Source organism: Eleginops maclovinus, chromosome 16 (assembly GCF_036324505.1).
Source record: "Eleginops maclovinus isolate JMC-PN-2008 ecotype Puerto Natales chromosome 16, JC_Emac_rtc_rv5, whole genome shotgun sequence".
NCBI lineage: Eukaryota > Metazoa > Chordata > Actinopteri > Perciformes > Eleginopidae > Eleginops > Eleginops maclovinus.
In genome coordinates this window covers 6545923-6560524 of record NC_086364.1, presented here as the reverse complement: position 1 = coordinate 6560524, position 14602 = coordinate 6545923, and the positions used below count along the sequence as shown (strand labels likewise).

The 14602-nt window shown below is 42.9% G+C and overlaps 1 long non-coding RNA gene across 1 annotated transcript; it reads right to left on the bottom strand.

Moving 5' to 3' along the window:
• Positions 1–10143: 10143 nt before the first annotated feature.
• LOC134878738 (uncharacterized) lies at positions 10144–12032 on the bottom strand. Its single transcript, XR_010167714.1, has 3 exons — positions 11877–12032; positions 11376–11396; positions 10144–10897 (listed from the first exon to the last, which is right to left on the bottom strand). It is a non-coding gene; the product is annotated as an uncharacterized LOC134878738 (long non-coding RNA).
• Positions 12033–14602: the final 2570 nt, after the last annotated feature.

The window sequence follows — 14602 nt, the reverse complement described above, 5'->3', positions numbered from 1 at the left end:
TTGAATTCCAGAGCACCAAAACGGTAGCAGTGGTGCCACAAAACTGGTACAGCGATGGTGTTTCCTATTGGCCGAACTACAAAAGTGATGAAAGAGTGGACAGGGCAGTGAAACATTCAGAGGAGCCTGGACCTGACTGGAAGACATACGATGTCAGAATTGTCAAATCATGTGGTAATATAGCTCAAAAAAGATATACTAATTAGAAATGGCTGTTGTAAGCAAATATCAAAACACCTTTGCCTTGTAATTTGTGTTTGAAATGTAATTTGAAAAAAAACCTTGTAATCAACCTTGTATTGTTCTGTTGTCTATACTTCTGTTCTTTTTTGTTCTACTGTTAATTTGAAACTCATCCGAAGTTTGATCATTTCATTTTTAGATCAGTACTTCGAGGCAAGAAAACTGATGAAAAAGTCTCTGACGTGCAACACATCAGATTTGCAGTCTGAAGAGGAAGAGGAGGAATTTCGTTTGAGGAGAAAGCCAAAGCCAATGTTAGTATATACAGTTGTGCTCATAAGTTTACATACACTGCCAGAATTTGTGAAATATTGGCCATTTCTTGGAAAATATGACTGATCATGCAGAAAACTTTTCTTTTATTTAAGGTAGTGGTCAGGTGAAGCTATTTATTATCACATAATTGTGTTTCCTTTATAAATCATAATGATAACGTCATCATTATGATTTAAAATCATTAGCATCATTCAGTGTTATGGTATGACAAACCTGACAAATACCAAACAGGGAAAGCAACAAAAGGCATTACTTAAACGCAGTGGCGGACCGTCAGGGCCTGCTAAGCCTTCTCTGAAAGCTTAACAATTTTCTCCAATTGTTCTCCAAATTAAGATAACATTATGTTGACAGCTGAGTATGGTTATTTTTTCCAACCCACTTTATAGTCATTTCTTTGGTGACTCTGATGAGGATGATAGTGGGGAGGAAAATCAGTTGAACAAGAGAGCCAGACGTCAAGCCAAACAGCCAGCTCCACAACCATCACCTCCTATACACCACCACCTTGCTGTGTGCCAGGAAGTGGAACAGTTGCCCCTCCTCCACCCACTGATGAAGAGTACTGGCTGGGTAAGGAATCATCGCTATGTAAAAACATGGATGAAATGTCCTAAATGGTGATAAAGCTAAATATACCATGAAAACGTGATAGGAATTCCCCTCTATCTCTCTAATTCACACAAACCACCAGCTCCAATTATCCCACCACCACCGTGCCGTGTGCCAGGTAGTGGCTCAGTTGCCGCTTCTCCCCCACTCCACCACCTCACTGTGCACAAAAGGAACATAGGAGAGCAGCAGAAGATCAACCCCCTTCGGCAAGCCAGCTCTACAGACCTACCTGGCGAGGGGGAAGGCGTGGATCAAACACCATTGCCTGTTCTGGTGAGCAAACGACTATGAGATTCAAACTGAACCTTTAAAATCATTTCACTTTTTAAAAAGTAAAAAAAAGGTTAGTTTTGTAACCCATACACAACATGCAACACACACACGCCCACATTGAATCCAAGTGAATATAAAAAGTAGGGTTGTGTATTATTGGAATTGTACTATTTTGAAGTCTCATCAATTTCTTCTTCCTATTCTTGGCATACAATTTGAGCTAAAACATAAGACAGAAATTAAGAGATATTTTGTGATTCTTTCGCATTACACTTAACATTTCTCAAGACCAAATATAATATGCGCCAAATAATTTCTATTAACGATTAGAAAACATTACTGCAGGTGTGCCATGTTAGTTGCATTAATTAAGTGTATTGTAGAATAGTAAATATGTAAACATGTAAGAACATTTTTTGAACTTTTTGACCAAATTAAGGCTTCTTTGTGGCCTACAGTTTACAAAATAAATAACTTGCTGTTCCTATTTGCTCAGTAAAATATGCCTTAATGAGTTGTCCAAAGTAGACTGTAATTTATTTATATATCCTCATGTTCTTTTTAACAGCTGCAGAAGTCCACATCATGAGCTTGCTGGAATATATGAAACACCAACAAGACCAGTTAATCGCAAAGGTTAACTATCTTACCAGCAAGCTCAACCCTACTGGTCAAGACCTCGACATTCCTGAGTGTGTGCCGTTTCCACTGGATACGACGGAAGAAGTGCAGGATTTTGAAGACTGGCTCAAAGACCCTGCCAATTCTCAATCAAAGCAGAGGGTGGTGAGTTTGAGTTTTTTTTGTTCTTCCAGAGAAAGTCCTGTTAAAATTCTGTCACATGTGCGCACACACACATCCTGAGAGTGGAATAGGTGAATTGTATGCACTACAATTACTTCTGTAAATTACAAGATGTTTTTTTTTTTTCTTCATTTTAGATTTCCTCCCTAGCAACCATCGGGGGCCATGACACTAAACGTGTAACCTGGAACATGCTTGCCCGGATCTTCAGTGATGCAGTTGGGTGGCAGATTAATTGGAAAGGGGTAAATGGAAAGAAACTATTCAGTGAGATGGCATCAAAATCCTTACTCCTGCGTAAGTAATTTAAATCAACATTTAAAACAAGTCACAGTCTAAAGCCCTATTCAGAAGGGGTGAGTTTTACATGGGGAGGTGGGGTAATGCAAATTCAACTCTGAGTATTACTGTGAGTATTAACAGTTTCTCAGTGATTTGTCACACAATAAACTTATTCTCTCATTATGATAAGTGGTTTATACTCGATGCATTCCATGGTTAAATAACACTGGTATCTGGAGAACTAGCAAGCTGATTATTAGATTATTGATAATTAGAAATAGCTAACATGTTACAAGGATAATGGACTCAATTTAACCAAGCCTCCGTTATCTTTGACTTTTAAACTAACTAGCCAGGAAACTAATCAGGTTGGTTCATTTCTGGACTAAACCAAATGTGTGGGCTAATGAAATTTACCTAAGTACATGTGTCGGCCGTCGGCGAAAGAGAGATCACTCCGAAAAGCGCAGCTTTGTATGAATTACCCAAAATATTCGAGGAAGTGGAGGCAACTCCATGATGCAAAGCATAATGTTAGTTTCCTCCGTTTAAATAGCCTACCCAAGTTGCCACACATGTATTTAGGTATATAGCATTAGCCCACAAAGGACACATTTGGTTTAGTCTAGAAATAAACCAACCTGATTAGTTTCCTGGCTAGTTAGTTTTGAAGTCAAAGATGACGGATGTTTGGTTAAAATTAAGTCCATTATCCTTGTAACATGTTAGCCATTTCTAATTCTACTGGTCCAGATACCACTGTTTTTTAACCATGGAATGCATCAAGTTTATACCACTTGTCACAATGAGAGAGTACGTTTATTGTGTTTATTCAATGTCTGCCTAAACACACTCACTGTGGTAGAAATGTCGATTGGGCAGTTTACCATTTAAGCTAGCCTATTATCGTTGTTCCAGATTGAACTTTTAACCAGATTTGCTTCATACGTGTCTTGATAAATACAGACACACTATGGCAAGTGTCTTTGTATATTCTCGCAGTCCTAGGTTTTCCCTTTCACGCAGGCGCAGAACGTGCGTGCTAGTTGATCGTCGACTGAAATCTCTGTGGTGTGATCCGAGTGCAACTTTTTCGCCCCGACTGCAGCCGACGAGAAGCGACCCAGCAGGCGGTCTTCGTTGGCGCTGAAGTCGGTTTGGTGTGTCCGGGCCAGTGCAGCCTGATTATTTTAGCAGATTATTTCGGTCTGATCGCAGAATTAAATGAATCTCCAGTAAATTCTTGATACAGGTGTGATCAAAAAGTTCCTCTAAAAAGAAAACACCATACCTGATTTAAATTTGGAGGTCATCCCCTTCGAAGTAGTCACCTTGTGCAGCGAATAAACCGTTTGTGCAACGTTTTGGCCATCGTTTGTGAACGCAAAATAAAAATGTGTGGTCAAACCTCTCACTGAGGGCAGCAGAGCAGCCACTTGCCGGCTGTTGCTAGGCAGATAGCGACATAAGTTTAGCCAATCAGCATGCTGGAATCTGATGTCTAAAGGGGGCTGAATTTAGCCCCCAAGCAAGTCAGTTGTTGTTGGTCCTCTGCGGCACGTGGCAACTGGTGGTTGCAATGGGAGTTCATTACATTTTGTATGAAAATCTGCTTGTGTGATTACAGATGCTGTGAGGAAGAGCCACGTAGCCCGTGCGGCCACAGAGGAAGATATTCAACGGCACGCTATAAGGTGGTTCAACCTGGCGGCAGACAGGGGAACCGCGAGGAGGCGTGCCAGTGTCCCCACAGAGCATGCATAGATGCTATGTTAAAGTTACATTAACATCTCCTAAGATCATTGTTGGATGCAGATAAAAGACTGATGGAATGGAGCGCAGGAACAACGTATAAATAAAAAAAATCAACAAACTGTAAGATGGGATTGCTCTTTCGCAGGCATCTTTGCGTTATTTTGTGCATTTAATTCAGCTTGTCTCCTTATTTAACTATCTTATATCTGTTAGTTATAAGGTGCTTTCAGCCACCTTGTGTCGCAGTGTTACTTTAGATCATTAGGCAAATCATTGTCCTCCTCTTTCCTGTCCCATTCTCCGTGTCTAAAGAGTATTTAAGAGTTTGAACTGGTCTAGCCGAACAATATTAAGCACTGGAACTATCCGTGTGCCCCGATGAACCTGGGGGCTGTGTGGTCTGGAACCTTGTGTTCCTGGTAGGGTCTCCCATGGCAAATTGATCTCAGGTAAGGGGCCAGACTAAGATTGGTTCAAAAGACCTCATGGAAAACATACATGAAAGCGAGGATACCCGGCCCGGAGGAAGCCCGAGGTCCCCTTCTGGAGCCAGGTCCAGAAGGAGGACTCGACGGTGAGCGTCTGGTGGCCGGGCTTCCCACAGAGCCCGGCCGGGCACAGCCCGAATAAGCAACATGGGCAACACCTCCGCTTCCCCGTCCCGCGGGCCCACCACCTACGGGAAACAGCGATGGGATCGGGTGCGCTGCCAGAAGGGTGGCAGTGAAAGCAGAGGGTCTCGACGGACCAGACCCGGGCGGCAGAAGCTGGCTTTGGGGACGTGGAACGTCACCTCTCTGGGGGGGAAGGAGCTTGTGCGGGAGGTGGAGCGTTACCAGTTGGATCTGGTGGGGCACACCTCTACGCACAGCGTCGGCTCTGGAACCTTACTTCTTGATAGGGGTTGTACTCTATTGTTCTCCGGAGTTGCCCAAGGTGTGAGGTGCCGAGTGGGTGTCGGGATTCTCACAAGCCCCCGGTTGAGTGCCACTTTGTTGGAGTTTACCCCAGTGGACGAGAGGGTCGCCTCCCTACGCCTGCGGGTCATGGGGGGGAAAACTCTGACTGTTGTGTGTGCTTATGCACCAAACAGCAGTTCAGAGTATTCGGCCTTCTTGGAGACCCTGAAAAGAGTCCTGTATGGGGCTCCCAAAGGGGACTCCATAGTATTGCTTGGAGACTTCAACGCACACGTGGGCAATGATGGAGACACTTGGAGGGGCGTGATTGGGAGGAACGGCCCCCCTGATCTGAACCGGAGTGGTGGATTGTTATTGGACTTCTGTGCTAGTCATGGAGTGGCCATAACAAACACCATGATCGAACATAAGGATGCTCACAAGTGTACGTGGTACCAGAGCACCCTAGGCAGAAGGTCCATGATCGATTTTGTTATCGTATCATCGGACCCGAGGCCGCATGTTTTGGACACTCGGGTGAAGAGAGGGGCAGAGTTGTCAACTGATCACCATCTGGTGGTGAGTTGGGTCGAATAGCAGGAGAAGCCTCTGGACAGACCTGGTAAGCCCAAATGTGTAGTGCGGGTGAACTGGGAACGTCTGGAGGAATCCCAAGTCCAGGAGGCCTTCAACTCACACCTCCGGCGGAGCTTTTCAGGCATCCCTGTGGAGGCTGGGGACATTGAACCAGAGTGGGCGGTGTTCAAAGCCTCTATTGCTGAAGCTGCGGCGGGGAGCTGCGGTCTCAAGGTCTTAGGTACCTCAAGGGGTGGTAACCCTCGAACCTCCTGGTGGACACTGGTGGTCAGGGAAGCTGTCCGACTGAAGAAGGAGGCCTTCCGGGATATGTTATCCCTGGGTACTCCTGACAAAGTTGCAAGGTATCGACAGGCCCGAAGGGCAGCAGCCTCAGCCGTGACCGAGGCAAAGCAGCGGGTGTAGGAGAAGTTCGGAGAAGCCATGGAGAAGGACTTTCGGTCGGCACCAAAGTTGCTCTGGAAAACCGTCCGACACCTCAGGAGGGGGAAGCAGGGAACCATCCAAGCTGTGTACAGTAAGGATGGGATGCTGTTGACCTCAACTGATAGGGTGTTAGGGCGGTGGAAGGAACACTTTGAGGAACTCCTGAACCCGACAACTCTGCCCTCTATGTTAGAGGCTGAGCTCGAGTATGAAGGGGGATCAATTCCAATCACACGGGGGGAAGTCACTGAGGTAGTTAAACAACTCCACAGTGGCAAAGCCCCGGGGGTGGATGAGATCCGCCCAGAAATGCTGAAGGCTCTGGGTGTTGAGGGACTGTCATGGTTGTCACATCTCATCAACATTGCGTGGAAGTCGGAAACAGTACCGAAGGAGTGGCAGACCGGAGTGGTGGTTCCTCTTTTTAAAAAGGGGGATCAGAGGGTGTGTGCCAATTACAGAGGCATCATATTACTCAGTCACCCCAGGAAAGTTTACTCTAAGGTGCTGGAAAGGAGGGTCCGGCCGATTGTCGAACCTCAGATTGAGGAGGAACAATGTGGATTTCGTCCTGGTCGTGGAACAACGGACCAGCTTTTTACTCTCGCAAGGATCCTGGAGGGGGCCTGGGAGTACGCTCATCCGGTCTACATGTGCTTTGTGGATTTGGAGAAGGCGTATGACCGGGTTCCCAGGGAGATACTGTGGGAGGTGCTGCGGGAGTATGGGGTGAGTCTGCTCCTTTGCGTTGGAACGAGCCGGTTGAGGTGGTTCGGGCACCTAGTGAGGATGCCACCAGGCACGTCCAGCTGGGAAGAGACCGAGGGGTAGACCTAGGACTAGGTGGATGGATTATATCTCTTCGCTGGCCTGGGAGCGCCTTGGAATCCCCCAGTCAGAGCTGGTTGATGTGGCCAGGGAAAGAGAAGTTTGGGGCTCTCTGCTGGAGCTGTTACCTCCGCGACCCTGACGGAAAAGCGGGAGAAGATGGATGAATGGATGGATGGATCTATCCGTAACAATTTTAGAACGTTTTTTTGTCTTTTTGTCTTTGTTAGGAAAGAACATACAGATAGGAGACACAGGAAACGTGATGAAGAACATTCACATTATTAACTTTATTTGAGCAAAGCAGGTTCAGACACAAGCCTCGTTTAGCTTTTGTATGCAATGCAGTGACTGGTATTTACAGATTTAAGTGACACATTTCTATTTTATAATACTTTGTGGGCACGTCGGCTCCTAATTGACAATGTTTCACGTTATGACATCATGGGCGAACAGCTTTGCCCAAAATACTTTTTGACTGCAGGTAAACTATTCTTCTCAATTTATTATGACAAAAGCAGTCATCCACAACGACCTGAGCAGCTGTTTCCTCTTTAATTAGCAGTAAAGTTTGCTTATTGCATTAAGATGATTTATCAAGCCTGTTTATGTAAATATTTTGGAAATGCTAGAGATAATTCGAAAGTATTTTAAAAAATAAGCTGATATACTCATACTCAACTATACCTCAACAGCTGAGCATTGCCTTGTATACAGCTCATTCCCGCCTAATAATGAGCGACACTCTTGAAAAGCCGCTTCCTGTCCACAGAACATCTGGCCTGACCTTGTATTGCAGATCCGACTAAATAAGAGTGAATGATAATGATGTTTTTACTGCTCCAGTGCCCACATTAATCTCAGTGAGCAGGTGGTCACACAGGCAGGCAGGCCTGTGTTTACCTCCGCTGTGTTAGCAGTGTGCGCGTCAGCTAACTGCTGTCTTGGGGCAGCGCTGTTTATTCTGCTCACATCATACACTGTGTAAACTGCACTGTGGCACTCTGGAGCTCGCAGAATCACAGATTAAAATTTGAATCAGATAAAAAAAGGATGAGATGTCTGTACTTTTTGTCTCCTGTGCAGTCATGCATACATATGTGTCTTCATAGAGTGGCGATGAGCTAAACTGAAACCTGCAGTAGTTACATTTGCTGTAAAAAATACCTTTGCACATGATATTAAACAGTAGAAAAAGGAACAGAGGAATCAGAGGGATTTTGCTTCTTTTTATATTGAGGAAGAGCACATCAACATTCTGATCATAAAGGAGTAGTATATCACGTTTACACATACAAATGCCTAACAAATACATATATGTTGAAAAACAATTTACAAAACAACACAAATGTGTTATCTTAATCGAGGGGACTGTGCGGCCCCTTTATTTATTTTTCAGCATACATCAAGGTTGTGGTTGTCTGCCGGAAGCTGTTATGTATTTACCTCTCGTCCACTCCTTCTTTTGAGATCTGGATGTTTTTTTTCTTTTAAAGACAGCAGTTTTATTAATCGGACCACTTCATTTATCAGAGGAACAATCTGAGCTATCATCAGCAGAACAGCATCAGAGAAAAACTGATTTTAAACAGCTTTATTCAGTGTTTTTACGGGTTTTACTCACAGGTTTGTTTTGGAAAGGAGGAGGTTTGTCTGTCTATTATTCGGGCTCATGGTAAAAAAAAAACGGAATGTCTGGATCATCAGAGAAACAAGCTGAGCAAATATTATTAGCAACTCGGCTCAAAGCCACTCTGGAAAGGTTCTTTGTCCAGGAGCCACTTTACCATGAAATGGCTTTATTCAGTGTATTCACCGGGGTTTTGAAACCAGACCCGCTTCTTTATAGTATGGTTTGCAGATCTGTTTTACTAAATGCTTTTATTTTTATATCATTTTATTTCTTATTTTTCTTATATCTTTCTTACTATAACGTGGGTTATCTGTTGTGATTGTTTTTAATGAGTTATTTATTTTTTAGAATGTATTTTACCTAACTGACTTCATGTGAATTTCTCGTTTCTGTTTATCTTGTGTTGCGTGCCATTTTGTGAAAGCACTTTGAGCCACACCATGTGTATGAAAAGTGATAAACAAATAAAGCTTCAATACTATAATCTTTTTTTGCGTTGTATATTTTGGGGGGAAATTCAAAAATCATTATTATTGAGTATTTCTCTGAAGCTGATCACAGAATCCACGTTAGTTGCAGGATAATAAACTTGAAGTGGATGGAGAATGGAGGGCAGGGTGCCCTGGTTCTGGGCTCTCTGTAACGAGGAGCCACATTAATCAACCCTGTCCAGTAGAAGGGGGGAATCCAAAATTAACATGTCACCAAATTTAGCCCATTTTGATGACAGAGAGGTTACAAAACTGCACCACAGGAATACCCTGGCCCAAATATCACTCTCACACCTGAAATGTAGAAATCATTCACTCGTGTTAAAGGTTAAGGTGATGTGAAAAATAATCAGAGTGTGGCATAAACATTTGCAGAGGATGTACTATTTCAGGAAGGTCAAACTAATTTATTTTAAATAGTTAATTAAACAGACATCAGTCTATTATAGTTTGACTGGCTGATTGCTGCCGGCCGATAAGAGCTAGACGCCTCTGCAGAACTTTTTTCACACGGAGACAATGGAGTGCACTATATTGATCCACCATCGATTCAGGCTTCAAGACAGCAAGATCTCCTCTCCTTAGTTCCATACTTTTGAATTGAAAAAGCATTGCAGTAAATCAGGTAACATTGTTTGAGAGTTAGATGAAACCAAGTAAGAGGGAGGGGGTTTGAACAGGTGGTGCTGTGACTTAAAGAGGCCCTATGTTGCTGTTTGGATATTTCCTCTCCTGTAGTCTGTGATATAGATGTTGAGCATGTAAATGGTCTGCAAAGGCTGAAATCCCAAAGTTCTCTCCGGATGGAGTTTCTCTACGTCATGTCAAAAGTCTTTGTACTGGGTGGTTTTGTCAGGGTTGTGGTAAAGGACCCAATGCAGAGAAACAAGGGGAGGCAGGTATGGGGGTTTGAACTAAACGCAAGCTTTATTAAAGAAAGCTGTTAACGAAAATACAAAGCTAGGGGAATACAGGACATGAAAAATACTTAACTTGACACATGAAGGACGACGACCGGACAAGAGACAAAAGCGGAACTAAGATTAAATACACAAGGGTAATCACAAGACAAGACACAGCTGGAGAGGGGAGGAGAAACACAGGGGCAACAGGTGAACACAATGACACAATCAGGCACAGGAGGGAAAAGCAGACAGGAAGTGAAACTAAACATGACACAAGAGGGGAAAACATTTCAAAATAAAACAGGAATCATGACAGGTTTATTCAACAACAAAAAAAGTTGACCCTGATTTACAGATCCTCCTTTCAGTGTGTAGGTCAATGGGAAAAAGTATTTCTGGGCAAAAATGACGTCACGTACTAGAGTTTAGTACGACTGGGGGCTTGGGTCCAACACATTGTACTTAATTTGTTAAGAGGCGGGACATCTCTAAGCATCAGAGCAGACTGGGTTCTGGTTTCAGACAGAGGGTACTGCAGCACAGGCAGTATGAGTAAAATTAAGGCCTTTTTGAAAAGGTAAACAAGTCATGCATGAGCCTAATATGTCCTCTTGGAATCTGCAGGCTCACCCAGCTGGCCGATACGTATATTATTATTCCGCACACAAGATTGAACACCTCTCCTGCGACCCTGTGCACGGTGGGCACTCTGTTAGTCATGGTATAAGAGAGGTCGGCCATTTATCAACCCAGGAGATTTTTTCAAATGAGGACAAATTGGCAGGTGCCCAAGCAGCATGACACAGGATGAGGTCTTCGGATTGGCCGCAGCCAAGAGTGATGAGGTTACAGGGAACATCTTCCCTGTGTCTATATGGGAGGAAAGAAGTACAGAAATTGTGGGTAAATGTGTCTGTGCAGAAATTTGCATTCACTGCATTGTCGCAATACTGCACACTGAACTCATTTCGATTCCCAAAGTGATGCCCTGAGACACACACACTGCAGAAATACAAATGATAAACAAGGTCTGTCATGAAGAAATATGTCAGCTACCGTCTGTGCAAATATGATAACAAGACATCTCTCCTATATAAATCAATAAAGTTGGCCTGCTATCAATTATATATATTTCTTTGCCTATGGATGCAGTCAAACAACACCATAATGAGGGATGGGAAAGGCTCACAGATTAATTTATAACAAAGGAGTCGACAAAGAAAAAGAGCATTATACATCACCTGGTGCAGACAAGATAAGTACAGGGTCTAAATTATAGTTGTTGAGATGCAAACATAGATGGATGACCTCTGTTCCCAAACAGTAAATTAAAATGCAGCATATTCACCTCAGCTGGGGCCTCATCCGGCTGCAAAAAAAAAACACATTTTCTTTTAATGTATTTGCTTATTTATATATCATTTAAGCGGGCAGCAGGATGGATTAATAAATCATCTTCTTTGTTGGTTGGTTAAGACTCATTAAAAATATCTATAAAGCTTTGGAATGGACTGATACCGTGTGAAAAGGCTGCAAAACAAATATTGTGCCTCTGCCATATGTTCTTTCAAGGATTTACATTAATAAGATAGTGGGTATACAGTAATCAGCAAATGGCAAGCCTGGCCAAGGAGGGCTAATAGCTGCAAGGTTGTGTTACAATTAGCGGGTGATTGGCAACAGCTGAAACATTGGGTTTCTTCAGATGAGGATCCACAGAACATAATGAGAAATCATTTTAAGGATTGTATAACAAGGAAGGAAGTATAACATACACTGAGAGAACCCTTACAAAAAAAAGCTAAATAAACAAATAAAAACAAATAATAAAACCAAGCATGTTGGTCACCTATAGTATAATGATCGTTATCCTGGAATAGCAGCAGAGGAATAAATTAAATATTTCCAGCAAAAAGGAAGTATGCTAGCCTAGAAAGCTAGACGCACACTAGCGGTAGCAAATTTAATTTGCAGCCAGAGTTCAGCCTAGAAACTCGTCGTTAGATCGCAAGCTGCAAAACCCTAACTGATTTGGCAAATCACATCGTGTGATTGTCAGTGGGCGGGCTTAAAGTAATGAAAGAGTTGCGACCGTTCCGCTTGTAGTTCCTGCCCGTCTCTGCTACATGTAATAAAGAAGATGCCGGCTGCTGGCCAACAGCAGTCTTTCGAATCAGCATCATACACAACACACCATACGCAGAACAGTTGCCCAAGGACTCTTTTCCGTTGCTTTGACTACGTCACCTTCTTCGTTGCTCTGATTAGTTGTAGGGTTATCCTATTGGTTGCAGAGGGAATTTGATAGACAACCGTTTATCCCACCCCTTGGGTTGAGCCCTGCCAATAGTGTGTGCCCACACCTACATCTTGATGTAGGTCTGGTTTGCCAGGCTAGAAGTATGCAGTTTCACTGGCATGCATTTAATGCCCAAAGGTTGATATTAACAAGAAATCATGGTTATCCAACTTGAGGGATATGTGCATGGGTAGGATTTTGCAAAAAAACACACCCTCTATGAAATAATTTGAAAAATGTGGTCCCTAGAATATTTGAACTATAATTATAAACATAACTTCAAAAGTGCAGACTGTACTCCCAAGTTTGTTGGGTTTTGTGTATTGTGTAATAAAGAAAAGGCTGTTCATTTCCAGACCTGTCAAATAAATCTGGCCCCATCCAGTCCTTTTAGTGCAGCAGTTAAACAGAGGAGCTGACTGTGAGCAGAGGACCTGACCTCTATTTAAAAGGACACCATGTCAACCCTTTCAATAGAACAGCGTGTAAAAATAGCAGCCTCCCGGTCCGCCCAACTCATCAGTCATTGCTGCGATTCTCCAACATGTCTACACTTACTTGTTGGTGAGAAACGGAGTGAAAAAACATAGAATCATAACTAATACTTAATGGATGTTTAGATTATGTTGGGTTGCCATTGGTTTGCAACACATGGTGACAAACACTTGTATCTATAAGCCGTGTCAACAGGTCAGGGTACCTTTCTATTTCCCAGAATTATCTAAGGCCTTTGCCAAAAAAACTACAATTTCCACATCAATTTTCTACCATGGAAGTGGAATGGCTTGGTCGATGACAAGATAAATTGCCCTGCCCCTTTCCTCCTCATGGGAATATTTCATCAACTAGTTTGATCGGAGGAATTATCTTAACATTTGGTAGGGATACCAAATTTAAATGCTAATGACCTTAATCAGCACCAATATATGTATTTTCAATACAATGGTTCATGAGCAAATACGTGCAAAACAAATGATATTATAATCGAGCAAATGTTCTGCTGCCCTGATTTAAAGGGGGAGCCTGTTAAACCATTCTGGTGGCAGGATTGCAAACAGGCATGGTTTTGGCTGAAGGGTACCTGGGCCATGGGAGTTGCGGTATCCAAGGTGTAAGTTTACAAGAGCCTTGACCAGGTTGTGTGGTACCTTCTGGGTCAGAAGGGGCGTACCCTCCTGATGTTGTAAAGAGTTCATCATTATGAATTAGTTGTGGCAGCGATGTTAGAAGTGAAGGACAGTTGATCATCCAGTGTCAGGCACATTCTGAGTCAGGCAAAGACCAGAGATGCCAATGTGGATAGAAAGGTTGTGGATGGGAGCGTCTTTACCTGGAAGGAAGAGCACTTCAGTCTTGTTTAGATTGGGCTTCACGTGGTGCACAGACATCCACTGAGAGATGTAAGAAAAACAATAATTAACTCGTACAACAACCTGGATTTCACAGCAGGGAAAAGATCATGATGAATCATCTACAAAGCTGTGACAGGAACAGTCATGAGAGCAAAGGAGAGAGCCAAGTGAATTGGTATACAGAGAAAAAGGGGAGGGGTCCCAGGACAGATTCCTGTGGGACCCCAGTGATGATTTGACAACGGTCCGATCCAAGTAATCCTTTAGCTGCGATCTTTAAGGTAGAATACCTGGAGCTATATGACTTTACCAACCTGTACAATGATTGGAACAGAAAACTACTACGTTAAAGTCTACTTGTGATGTTAGGTTAGTAGTTTTTATTCATTTAAATTATGCTATTTATTTGGATACAGATTATGTATAAATTAGGTTGGCACTCATTCTTTGGTTGACAGCAAATTATAGAATCCCCACCTTAGCATTAAGCTTAACGGTTTTTTAGAAAAGTTAATTTCATGTTTCACAGCAGACTCTCCCACTGAATGCAGTTACTGCATTTCTTCATGCTGAGGCAGCTGAAAGCTTTGTTTCTCTCTTCATTTCATTTATTCAAAACCTCTGAGAACCATGTTTTCCTTTGCCTTCAAGTCTCCAAGCCCATGTGAGCTGGTGTGGGTTTGTTTATTTGTTTCTTAAGAACCCCAGTGGCTACTTTAATACTTACTTTCTGGGTTCCAAACAAACATAAAAAATAGTACATGCATTCATTTAAAAAAATAGTAACCAGGGGAAAGCGCAGGCCTGGAAAAAAAATAAAAAACCTAAGCAAGAATCTGTTTTGCTAGCGTTTTCTTCCTTTTTTATAAATCAAAAGCTGGAGCCAAAGATTCACAGCAGGCTTCTACTTTCTGTCAGCAGGGA